Below are 13,426 nucleotides of genomic sequence, written 5' to 3'. Positions count from 1 at the left end.
TTGGGGGATACCCGGCCTACCCTGAGCAGGGATTGCTATTCCCACTTTGGAGATGGGACGGCTGGAGCCCTCACCCATAGCTCGCGCAGAGGGGCTGCGAGGGGCCGGCGGACTGCACACCCCCTCACCCCGAGGATCTGGAAATGTGAAGTCAGGGAATGGTGGTTCCCTAAGGCACTGTCTCCTTGTCATTGCCACCCAGCCCCCTCCTTCCCGATCTCATTAGGAGTAAATGAAACAAGGGTGGCCAAGCCTGTGTTGGAAGCCTGGGAGGGGAGAAAACACTTTTTAAGAACTGCTGGGGAAAAGCTTAGCTGGTTTCTTATGGAAACATATGGAACTCATTACTCTTAAGTTGAGATGGTCGCTGGCCAGCTGGCAAATGGTTGGTTCAGGGCTAAAAGTGTGTGTTGTGTGGCAATGAGGGTACCCAAGGCACGGCAGACTCCCCAGAATTACCCTCCCGCTCACTGACCCAGGTTATTCCTAAACCTGGTTTTGTTTTCAGCCTATGTCAGTTCTAGCCTCAAAAAGTGTGTGTGTGTGTGTGGGGGGGGTTCTCGGACAAGGCACACCCGGATATGGGATCTATAGGTTTTGCAGAAATGAGATGAGGATTTAGAGACCAGCAGGACAGACAACCACATGCCCCTCTCCCCCCCACACACCCTGACTCACACCAGGGGCCCCTGGCAGGTCTTGTCCTGTGTCTAGATGCATGAAGGGTTGATCCCAGGTCCCATCAAGGTTTTCATCCAGATGAGCCCCCCCAGGGGCCTAAATGTTGGTCCCACATCCTGTCAATTGCATTTTCCATTGCAGATTTGTCTCCATATACAAAGAGAGTGGCAGGAAAGTGTCTGCTTGGTAACAAGGGGTGCAGGGGGTGGCGGTGTGCTGCCTCCATTTCACCCCTGCAGCCCAGGGCTGCAGCACCACCTGCACACCCAGCTCTGTTGCCATCTGCAGCTCTTTAGGAACTGCACAAACCAGTGGGTCCTACAGAGTTGGCCTCTCCCAGCCACTGCGGCCCTGCTGGTGCACTTTCCGTGAGTCTAAGAATCAGAGGGATGCTGATTGCAGTCACAGCTTTGCTCTGCAGCAGCTATGCCACCACGGGTAAGTCATTTGTCCTCTCAGAGCCCCACATGATTGCTGCATGGTTACATTAGATGACATATGTAAAGCACCTGGCACTTGGTAGGTCCTGTGTGACCCCCAGCCGTGGAGCTGGCTGGGGATCATTGTCAAATTCCTAACATAATTCCTTCCTTAGTGTTGTTGGCATAACCCAGTCACACAGCACCTCAGCACTGTCCAGCATCTGTGTTCATCAAGGCCTTTCCACGCACACCCAGGGCAGCCCGGTGCCTGGAGGAACAGCACAGGGACTAAGAGTGCGGCTCCAGCCCAGCGCCTCTACTCCCAGGCTCTGCCACCGTGGGCAAGCTCTTTACCTCTCTGAGTCTCAGTGTCTCCCCATAATCCTGCCTGGAACCTGTCCACAGAGTCGTGGTGAGGATTTAGTGAGGAATTGATGTAGAAAGCACCTAAGAAGCCTGCCAGCATGTGGCAGGCACTCAGTAAGTCACGGCTGGTGGGTGTTACTATTCCTATTTCACAGGTGGAGAAACTGAGTACCAGAGTGAGGAAGTGACTCACCCAAAGTCATGTGGAAAGATGCCCTCACAGACAGACCTAGGCGTTCAAGGCCGGATCTTCATGCTCCCAGTCAGGGCCCAGCTGCTACTTTCTCACTATTGGGATTTGTAATGATTGCATGGCACATGTGTTATCAGCTGGTGGGATGACAGCGCTTCAGACCCTGTGACCCTCTGCAGGCTCAGCCCGACCCAGAACCAGCTCATTCATGGAAGCACCCCTATCTGGAAGAGACTGGGGGCTGGGGTGGGGCGGGTGACTCGGAGGCCAGGGGACCAGGAAACCAGAAGACCAGAGGTGGTACAGTCATGGGCAGCAGCAGCCATTTGTGATCAGAGAGACCTGTGCTGTAACCCTGTCACTGCCACACAGACCTGTGTGACCAGCTAAGGGACACCACCTCTCTGAGCCTCAGTGTTTCACCTGGAGAACTCCAAATAGTCACTTTTGCAGGGTTCTCGTAGGAGTGAAATAAGACAACAGAGGTAGGGAACCCGACACAGGTAAGCTGCTAGCAATTGGCAGCCCTTATAATTTTTATCAAGAGGAAGTCCAGTGGCCGCAGCTGCTGCTTCGTCATCATTCTCAACTCACATCCGTGTGCAGACTTCCAGTAGAACAAACAGTGGGTAGCAGATGTCTAATATTTGGCCATGAAAATTAAAATGCCTGTATGTGCCCAAACTCCTTTACTTACTAGCTGTGTAAACTTGCACAACTTACTTAACGTCTTTTGTCTTCGGCCTCTGCCTCCACGGAATGGACACACGAAAGTCTCTGTCGCAGACGGTCGTTCTGAGGGCTAAACTAATGAACGCACGGAACTCTTAGACTGGAGCTCCACAAATGATAGGAACCCCCGAACGCCAGTTGTCATCCACTCCCTGAGCGTATTTTGGAAAGTTTTTGTTCTCATACATTTGATAGCCATCTGTGCTTTAAAATCAGAATGTCTCATTTTTCTGAGTAAAATTGACAGTGGAGGAAGGTGTACAGATTTTTGTCACATGGCTTTGTGAGACCTGGCACACGGCCAACTCCTCACACAGTCACTCACATGCATGTGTGTGTACACACACACGTCAACACGCATGCTCTGAGAAGGCCATGTCTCACTGTGCTGCTTCCCGAATGGGCTGGAGCAGGCCCTCGTACCCTGCAGCACTGCCTGCGCCGCCCGCCCACTCCGCGTGCTCTGCGGGGTGAGGCAAGGAAGCGGGCTCACCTCTCAGCTCGAGCGTGGTGCTTGGCAAAACCAAACACGGGAGGAAGTCCTGGCCCCAGCCCTTAACCTGAGCGCGGGAGCCCGGGCCCCTGTCCTGGCTCTATCCCTTCCTCGCTGTGCGACCCAGGCACATAGCTTCACCGCTCTGAGCCTTGGCTTCTCATCTGTGAGAGGTGGCGGCCACATCTAACTTGGAGGACCTTTGTGAGAATTAGAGAAACACATTGAAAGTGCCAAGCACATAGTCATCGCCCCATAAATGAGAGCTCTAGGAAGCCTGGCTGGATTTTTAATTCTGGAAAAGCTGTCTTTTCTGTCGGTGTTCATAAAACAGGGCAGCGGGCGCTGTGCCTTCCCTAATCAGTACCTTTTATCACTCTGTAACACCTCTCTGTTCATCCAATAAAGTGTTTTTCCCTCCTGAAATTATTTTATTTCATGTTTCATTCGTATTTTACAATGTCTGGGCAAGTCATCGGAGCCCACGGAGACTCAGTTTCCTTATCTCTAAAATGGGACAAATGCCCTCCTCATGAGCTTGCTTGCAGAATTCAGTGAGGTGGCGTGAAGAGGGCTGTGGGAATGGCCACACTGAACAAGTGTCAGAGATCATTTTTTTGCAACCTCCCCTTCCCTCTCACTAGACTGAATTCCTCAAAGACTAGAAGGAGTTTTATTTACCTTTGCATCCTCAGCGATGATTGTGTAGTAGTAAATTTAATAATCATGGTGATTGTGATGAGAACTTTCATTTCTTGAACACTTATGATGCGTGGGGTTCTGGGCTAAGAGCATGGGCTGGAAAGATGAGTGATAGACATTTGGAAGTATTTGGTCCCCTCTGCTGATTACTCAGAGGGGAAGAGACTGTTTTACTTTTCCCTTGGGCAAGTTCTGTCTTCTGTACCACAGACAAATTAATTTTATGCTTGGGTCTTACACACTGTTCGGCCAACCCAGTGGCATAAGCAGTCTTTCGTTTCCTTATCTATAACGTGGGGCTAATGATCAACTTGCCTCATGTAAGTGTGTCGCGTAAATGACAATAACCTTCCCTCGCCCCTCCCCACCCATACACACCCTTCCCTCGGAGAACATGGTGTGCAGAAGGCAAGATGATTAAACTGGGCAGCAGAGAACCGAGTCCCTTCATCCCTTGCTTCTTTTCGGCACAGGGTGGCACATCTTTCTGGAGTGATTTCCCGACTCTGAGACCCTGCAAGTCCTGTTCCTTCAGAAAATCTCCCTTATCTGCCATAGCACCAAAGACCCAACGCACCCGAATGCCCCCTGCCTGCCCCCTATCATCGTGTGTTGCATATTCCAAGTAGATTTAAGTCCTGGGAGGCAAGGGTTGCGTGGTAGGGGTTTGACTTTTATTTTCCCAAGCATTTTCTTAGCATCCACTCATTTCACCTCCTACCAATCTTTTGAAGACCCCTAGTCACAGATACGGCAGCTAAGGCCCAGAGAGAAGAGGGCCTTGATAAGGGCCACAGACTGGGGCCAGTCCTGTGGCCTCAAACATGCCATGAGCCTGTCTGAGCCCAGGTACTCTTTGAGCGCTTTCTCAAAACCAGACTTTGTGCTTGGCACTTCCTCACAGTAGTTTTGTAAAGCAGACGTTGTCCCCACTTTCAAGATCAGGAAACAGCCCTGGCTGCTGTGGCTCAGTGGACTGAGTACCAGCTTTAGAACCAAAGGGTTGCTGGTTCAATTCCCAGTCAGGGCACATGCCTGGGTTGCAGGCCAGGTCCCCAGTAGGGGGCGCATGAGAGGCAGCCACATATTGATGTTTCCCTCCCTTCCCCTCTCTAAAATAACTAAATAAAATCTTCAACAACAACAAAAAAGAAAATTAAAAAAAAAAAGAGGAGGAAACTGGAACTTGGACAGGTAAAATAACGTGCCCCAGTCAGACAGCAGTAAGGGACAGAACGCTGGTGTGATCGGGGCTGACCCCAACATGTGTGTTTTTATTTAACACCCCCAGGCCTCTGCAGCTTTGCTGGCTTGGAGCCTCAGAAACACGGGCCTCTCCGAGTCTCTGCAGTAGTAATGTTGTACCCTAACGCAAGAAACGGTCACCAAGGCTGACCCCCCCTGCCTGCCTCTCTCGGCCCCAGCAGCCGGGGTCAGGAGATCCACAGGGCAGGGCACAGAGGGCCCTAGCTGCAGCAGTGATCTGCATGAAGTGACCCCCCACCCCACCCCCACATCCGCAGAGCCCATTGTCTCTCCGGGAGACAATACAGATAAAGGACCCAGCCTAGTGGGTTGCCCGCATCAATCTGTAACCATGGAAACCCCTAGGGAGACAATTCCAAAGCCCTCCCTGCCACCCTCCACCCTGCAGCTGTGGTTCCAGAAACCCAGCCTCAAGCAGAAGGGGCATGGCTGATAATTGCCACCCCCCAGCACCACCACCACCAAATAGGACACAGCTGGCCTCCCCTCAACATTCATCCTCCCATCCTGTCCCCGCCCTCTCCCACCCGCCCCAGTTCCAGAAGTGTTGTTGGCAAAGGAACCCCTGGATGCCTTTAAGGCCCAGATCTTGTTTCTTTTGCAAGGTCAGTTCCGAGAGGTTCTGCACTGGTGAGATAATGTCCTTGGTCCCAGGGTTGGGCACAGGGAGGGAAAAGGACTCAGCAGAATCCCTAACCATTGAACTGCCACCCAGGTCCCTGGGAAGGGTTTGGGTCTTCAGCGCATGACTGCCCTCTGGTGGCCAGTTGATGCAATTGTCAGCTGAGGCCCTGGAGAGGAGCAAAAAATCACCGTATTTTGCTGTGTATAATGCACACTCACATTTTTGGCCCAAACTTTCAGGGGAAAAATCTCGTTTTAATATTAAATTTAATTATTTATTTATATTTATATGCTTGTTTCTTTGTATTATAAAGGAATTTTAACCTTTATTTTTAACATATTATGGTACAAGAAATTTTATATAACAATAATTACAAAATACAAGAGCAGATATATGATACAAGAAATTTTAGGTACTGGTAACAAATTTGTGATATTTATATATCATAGAATGCCAAGAACTCTTCATCACTGTCAATATCAGAAGTATCTCTTCAATTTCTACATTACATTATAAGCATAAATAAAATAATTAAAAACATATAGATATGGAATTAGACTACTCATGTATAATGCACGTCCTTATTTTTCCTTCAAAAATTTGGGAAAAGGAGTGCATTATCCATAGCAAGATATGGTATCGCCTCTCCTTCCTGGGTACCTACTGTCCTCCAGATGCCCAACATAACACACTAGGTCTAATCATCACAGCCACCCTGAGAGGCGGGCGTTACCCTACTCAGCCAAGCTGATGTCACAGCTTTCAGAGGACATCCAGAGAGAAGGACACCGAGCAGAGGGGTGGACAGGGTGAACCCAGATTACCCTGGCTCAAAACCCGCTGCGCCGTCACCAGCCCTGCGACCCTGGGCAAATTACCTAGACTCTTTGTGTCTCAGTTTCTTCATCCGTGAAGTGCGGGTGGTAACAATGCATACCTCACAGGGACGTTGAGAGGATTATAAGAGTTCAGATTTATAAGCTGTCAGAACGAGGACTGGCACAGAGTAAATAAAGTACAATTCCAGGCCCTAGCTCTCAAGCTGTGTGCCTTCAGGCATATCTTGGAACTGCTCCTGGCCTCAGTTGTCTCAGCTGTGAGATGGGGCTGATCATGAGTTCCTCATAGGGCTGTGGTGACAACTCAAGCAGATGTGGGGTGTCCTTACTTTGCTACTATTAGCATCAGTTTCGTTTTTTGTTTTTGAATCTGCCTTTGGGGGCAGGAATGACCAGGAGGCAAGGCGATGGGTGAGGTTAGAAAGTGAGAAGTTATGCTTCTCCACCAGCCAGAAGAAGGAGGTACCTGAGAATTCGGGCCCCCACTTTTCCCCATGCAGAGTCACAAAGAGACTCTGACAGTGTGGCCAGAGACTTTCCCGGAAAGAGACTGGGAATGGTCTTTCAGCTGTTCCCAAACCCTTTCACTGACTTCAGTAACTCATTGATGAGCTTCTGCCTTGCAGTGAGCACTGGGCCGGACATTGGGATGTGAAAATAAGGAAGAAAGGGGGCATCTTAAGTCTGGTGATGACAGAACAGAAAGGCTGTCACTACAGAGTGACAGGACAACAGACGGGGATTCCTGACAGAGGTGGGGAGCAAGGCCAGGGTCAGCTTCTGAGCAGTGGGTGGTGTAAGCTGCCAGGGCCACCTGACTCCAAGGCTGAATGTCTTGCTTATGTCAAAAGAATTCTGAGTCTGTTTTTTCAGTGTAACTGATCTGGAGTCTTGATTTTTGCTGTCTCGGGTTTCAATTCTGCTAGTCTGAAGAGTTAAAAATACCTGTTTTTATTGACGTCGTCTGAGATCATGTGTGCATAGGATGGAGGTGGGTGATACACAACGTTCTCAGTGACTTGTGCACCTGAGAAACGTGTGTCTGAGGGCAGGCTTTCTTTCCCGTGGGAGAGGTGGGGAGAGACACCCCAAGCAGAGGGAACAGCATGGCCAAACAGGGGAGCAGGGACGTCTGAGGGGGTGTCCGAGAAAGTGTGTATAACCAGAGCCTAAGGTGCCCCGTAAGGGAGGCTGCAGATCAGGAGGGCTGGGGTGGGGTGGCCAGGCCACAATGGGGAACTGCTTGCCAGACCTTAAGCTAGAGAGTAACAAGGTCAGGTGCACGTTTTAAAGAGTTCCAGCAGGAAAAAGGAGAAATACATCCATAATAACAGGAATTACAGTGGCTTCCCCGAAGTTCCTCTGGGCACCACCATTGGGACCTGAACCCGATTGCCCCCACATCCCGCAGTGTGGGACCACCACCACAGGACCAACACCTGTGAAAAACATCCCCAAGTCGGGAAACATCTGGAAAGAATCTGACCACTCTGGTAGCCCGGGCCTTCTCAGCAGGGTTGCCTCTTTCACATCCTTTTCCTCCTCCCCAAGTCCATAGGGAGTTGACTAGACAGTCTCGCAGGCTTTTGGCAGGTGCTGGAGTTCACCTCTAGGTGGCAGCCTTAACCCTTAAATCCCATCAGCTTCCACCCGAAGGCCAGAGAGAGGGGAAAAGGAACTAACTCAAGGGAAGGATGTGCAATCAACCACATTCTCACGTGTGCATCATTATCTCTGCTTTACAACTGAGAAAACTGCACCTCCGAGGGGTGAAACCACTCTCCGCAGTCACACAGACGTGGGGGGGGGGGCGGGGCAGAGTGGAGCCCGGCTTCTCTGACCTCGGTTTCCTTATCTGTGAGATGAAACTGACCCACCACGGGCAACACTAATTTCCTCTCTGTCTCTATAGATTTGCCTGTTCTGGACATTTCACGTGAATAGAACCATACAATAGATGGCCTTTTGTGTCCCATTTCATGCACTTAGCATCATGTGTTCAAGGTTCATCCATATTGTAGCGTGCGTCAGGGCTCCGTTCCTTTTTCGTGGCTGAGTAATATCCCTTTGTGCGGAGACACCACGTTTGTTTATCCCTTCCACCAAACTGTCCTCCACAGCAGCTGCCCCAGGCTACACCCCAGCATATGAAGGTTTTAGTTTCTCCACATCCTGGCCCACACATGTTATTGTCAGTCTTTTCGATTACAGCTATCACAGTGGGTATGAATCTTGCTGCGGTTTTGATTTTCATTTTCCTCATGACTAAGAATGTTGAATGTCTTTTTATGTGCTCATTTGATCTCTATACATCTTTGGAGAGTCGTCCACTCAAGCCCTTTACCTTCTCCGTGCATTTTGGTAATATTACTGTAAACACGCGTGCACTCACACGAAGTGCATTCACGCACTTCCCCAGATCGACCCAACCACCACGATAGCCCTGTGAGGCAGCCATGTTTAGCCCCATTTCTCAGGTGAAGAAACCGAGGCCCAGAGTAGTGCAATGACATGCTCCGAAGCACACAGCTTAAGGAGTGTCAAGCCCAGAGTTTTATTTATTTAACAAACATTCATGTAGTGTTCACTCTGTCAGTCCAGAGAACCCATGAACCTCACCTTCCACAATTTTCCAGTAAAGTATTATTATCATGAGCAGAACTTCCCTGAAGTAACAACTGGTTTCTTTTTTTTAATGTAAGCTTTTTTCCTCCAATTACAAAGTAATACATGCTTATTGGGGAATAGGTTGGAACAAAACTATCCAGAGAAGCACAAAGAAGACGGAGCAGATGTTTCTTCCTTCCTGCAGCTCCCACGTGGCTTCTCCCTGCCTGCAGATTCCTGTGGACAGATGATGCGCCGGGGAAGCTGGGACGGGCAGTCTGCGTCTCCTGGAAGCTAATAGCCAGCATTTTGTGTTTTGATATAAAGGACTTTGAGCAGAGGGAACGGAGGCGTTTTTCAGGAGAAGATACACCAAGGATAAGGAAGTTTGCTTTGGGGGCTTTTCCAGGGCTTGGGGCCTGGCTGGACCAGGGGCTTCCTCCTTTACCAGCTGTGCCACATCGGACAAGTCGCTTAATGCCCCCCAAGCCTTGCTCCTGCACCTGGAAAGTGAGACTCTGCATCCCTAACTCACTTAGCCGTGAGGCACACGTCCCAAGCCCAGCAACGCCTGCTGCACTGGAAGCCCTGGTGCGTTGGCAGAACACACCCTCCTTCCCATGGGCCCCCGGGCTGAGTTCTTTGTGCAAATTGCCTCAGCACCTTGGGGGGCAGATCTGCGTTCTGATGCTGGTTTCATCTTTAATCACTCCTTGGTCAAGTCCTTTTACATTTTTGAGCCTCAGTTTCCTCATCTGTCCAAATTGTACCTGTGTTAAAGAGTAGTTAGGAGGTTTCAACATACCAACGCATGTAAAGAGCCTGGCGGGATGCTTTGCGCCGAGAAAGTGCTCGGGAGGTGTGAGCTCTTACCACCATCCTCGAGGACTGCAGCCCTCCTGTGTGCCGGCACTCTCAGGGAGGAGAGCACACAGTGAGGACGGAGCCTCGGTCCAGCTCCCAAGGGGTTTGAAGCCTCGCTGAATGTCTGACTTCGACTCTGTGCTCTGGCCACTCCACCCTTCGAGTTGGGCCTTGAAGGATGGGTCAGATTTGAGCACATGGGGATGGAAGAGAGGAAGGGCCTCGTGGGTAGGAAGCCACGTTAGCAGAGCCTGGGAAATGGGAAAGTGTAGCGCATGTCGACATTAAGAAATGTCCACACCTGTAGAGAATTTTTATGAGTTTATTTGAGTCAAACTGACAACATAAGCCGGGGAGCAAGATCTCAGGCGTTCTGGAGAATAACCGTTTTGCACCTGAACGCACATGGAGGTGGGAGAAAGCAACATGGGGACTGGACTACAGGAGAGTTGACAAGATTACGTGCTCTCTTTAGGGTTAATATCCCCTTCTAGGGGTGTTAACTTCTGGTATTTCAAATGTGTGTTTACCCAAATGCTCAAAAACAATGGACGGAGGTTGCTTAAAACCTTTCCCTAAAGAAGCTACAAGCCTGGGGCATGACTACCCACCATGACCTGCCCACTTAGGAATTTATGATCAGACCACCCTGTGAGGTTACTTTCCATAAAACCCCCTCCCTGTTTTTTTTTCTGTCCACAGGCATGAATGGAAATCTCCAAGTATTTTAGTTTGATTCCATGTGACAACCTCCTCGTCTGGTTCATCTCAGACGAACTTTAGCTAAAACATATGAAGGACCCATTATGCATGCACCCCTCTGAGTAGTTTATGTCCTATACCTTATGGATCCACACAGTAAAGGGAAAGGTTGCTTTTGCCATTTGAAATGCAAAGATGAGGAAGTCGAGGCTCAGAGAGGTCCGTTGGCCTGACCAAGAATACAGTGCTGGGGGTGGATGGGGCATGAACTCAAGTTCACGGAGGCGGACTGCAGGTCTGTGCCCCACACCTTTGCAGGAATTAGTTCCCAGGCAGTGAAACTCAAAAGCCAACCCCAGCCGCCTGAAACGCAACCGCACAGTTGGCTCTCAGCCCCCTTGCTGGCTCCCTTCTTTGGTCTCAGCCCCACCCTGCCACCCTCATTTCCCTTCCTGGCCCTGGAGCTGCTGCCTCCCCAAACCTGTTCTGCCACAATTTCTTCCAGGCTCCCACATCTGTAAAATGGGGATAAAAAGAGTTTCTGTCTCTGAGGGCTGTCGTGAGGATTAGGGGAGATTCCCAAGAACCTGGAACCCAACACACAGTGGGTCCTCATAAATATTAACGATCATCACCACCACCATTTTTTTCTATCTTAAAAAAATTTTTAAACCTTTTGTTTGTTTGTTTGTTTGTTTTTAAAGATTTTTTATTTATTTATTTTTAGGGAGGGAAGGGAGGGAGTGAGAGAGAGAGAAAGAGAGAGAGAGAGAGGGAGAGAGAGAAACGTCAATGTGCGGTTGCTGGGGGTTATGGCCTACAACCCAGGAATGTACCCTAGCTGGGAATCGAACCTGGGACACTTTGGTTCCCAGCCTGTGCTCAATCCACTGAGCTACGCCAGCCAGGGCTTGTTTGTTTTTTTAAAGACTTTATTTATTTTTAGAGGGGAAAGGAGGGTGAAAGAGAGGGAGAGACGCCCTCTCACACGCCCCCTCCTGGGGACCTGGCCCACAATCCAGGCTTGTGCTGGGGCTGCGAATCAAACCAGTGACCTTGTGGTTCTCAGGCTGGCACTCAGTCCACTGACCAACACCAGCCAGGGCTATCTTTTAAAAACTTTTTACCACCACTATTTTAATAGTGTCTCTGAAGTCCTGTGAAGTAGGCCGGGTGGGAGCATTACCCATATCTGATGGCCGAGAGGTGAAGCAGCAGCTCGTCCAGGCTCACGCAGCTAGGAAGTGCAGAGTGGGATTTGAATCGGGGCCTCCTCACCACTCTTCGATGGGAAGATGAGTGAATCATATAGTCCGTATTTATTACCCACTCTCTGCATGCAAAACCAGGCCCTAGATGCTGAGGGGCATTCAGATACAGTTCCCACCTTTGAGGGGACTTGGAACCTAACGGATAAACAAGGGGTGAAAACAAAGGCTTGTTTGGTGAGATAGAACACACTAAGGGTTGAAAGTGCAAGAGACACTCTGGTAAAGGGGTGGCAGGCAAGGGAGCTTCCTGGAGGAGCTGAAGGGCCAGTGAAATATGTGACTGGAGTGAGGCGAGTGTGTACTGGAGATGACAGGGATGTAGCCCAGCTGCCAGTTTCCTTATGAACCGGGCTCTATGCTGGGAGCTTTACGTGCATAATCTCATGAAACTTTCCCAGGGTTCTACAAAGTGGGTGTTGTTACTAGGGGCAAGAAAACCTAGTTTACAAAACTTGCACGGGGTCACACAGGCTAGTCAAGTTTAAACCCAAGGCTGTCTACAGAGTCTGGGCTTTTAATCACCGTGGATTATTGCCATCTCAGCTTCACTATCTGAGGGTGAGGACTAGATATTAAGCTGGGAACTGACTCTGAATGGCGATAAACACCAGGCTCAGACATGCAAAAAAAAAAATCCCATGGCACCAGGAAGGAATCAGCAGACCTAGAATTTAGCAGCCTCTTCCAGCAGCATTGCCATTCACCAGCCAAGGCCACTTCTCTGAGCCTCAGCATCTCTTAACTGGAGAGAAGAGGAATGTAGTGGATTGTCAACAATAAAGGTTTTGAATGAAGGAGGGAGGCTCTCGTGACAAAAGGATTGCTTTGGAGCACCCTAGAGATGTTCAAATATTTACTGGGTGTTGGGCTCTGGGAATACAACTGTGAAGAAGACAGAGCTCGGCCCCCTGGACCCCCACCCCGCTCCCATACCTGCGCCGGGCAGGGCCAGGGCACAGCTTGGGAGAACTGAGGAGGGACCTCTTACTGGAACAAACAAGGGCTCAGCAGCGGGCCTGCCCCAGTTCTCAAATCAGCAGATCTCTCCATGTGACTTGAGGCAAGTTACCCAGCCTCCCAGACTCTCCATCTTCACCAGGAAGATGCGAATTACTCTCCCCAGGATTGTTGTATTAGATTCAACAAAACAATACATGTAATGGGCTAGCAGGATGCTTGGCAACTGTAGGCGTTCAGTAGATGTCAGTATCCCCCTGCTGAGAGATACAAATGTTAGGCTCCGTCCCTTGTCCCCCACCCCTCTCTGCCGCCAAAGAGGAGACTAGATTCCTGGCCTTCATTTTCTTTAGAAAAGGATAGAAATGCATGTATGCTAGTTAGCCAACCACACCAACTAACAAAAGACCCTCGGCTGGGTGATGCACTGCTGCGTCTGGGTTCAGGTCAGGACTCTGTGTCCGACTCACCCCCAGGGAATTCGGGCCCATTCCCCGGAGCGCGGAGCGCTCCTCAGTGCTTAGGGGCTTCAGCATAATACCGGAACCGCCCTTCCAGACTGTTTCGCGAACGACGACAGGTGTGGCTGTCTCTTTAAGCAGCCAAACTCCTGTTGCAATCGCCGCCTAGGGGATGGGTCTTTTCCGGGAGGTGGAGCCTAGGCTTGTTGCAGCGACCAATGGAAGCGCTGCATTTTCCGCGGGAG

This window comes from Phyllostomus hastatus, unplaced genomic scaffold (assembly GCF_019186645.2).
Source record: "Phyllostomus hastatus isolate PE091 unplaced genomic scaffold, TTU_PhHast_1.1 phas_scaffold_182, whole genome shotgun sequence".
In the NCBI taxonomy this organism is placed as follows: Eukaryota; Metazoa; Chordata; class Mammalia; order Chiroptera; family Phyllostomidae; genus Phyllostomus; species Phyllostomus hastatus.
The sequence above is the reverse complement of the archived record's forward strand: the minus strand, read 5'-3'. Positions refer to the sequence as shown.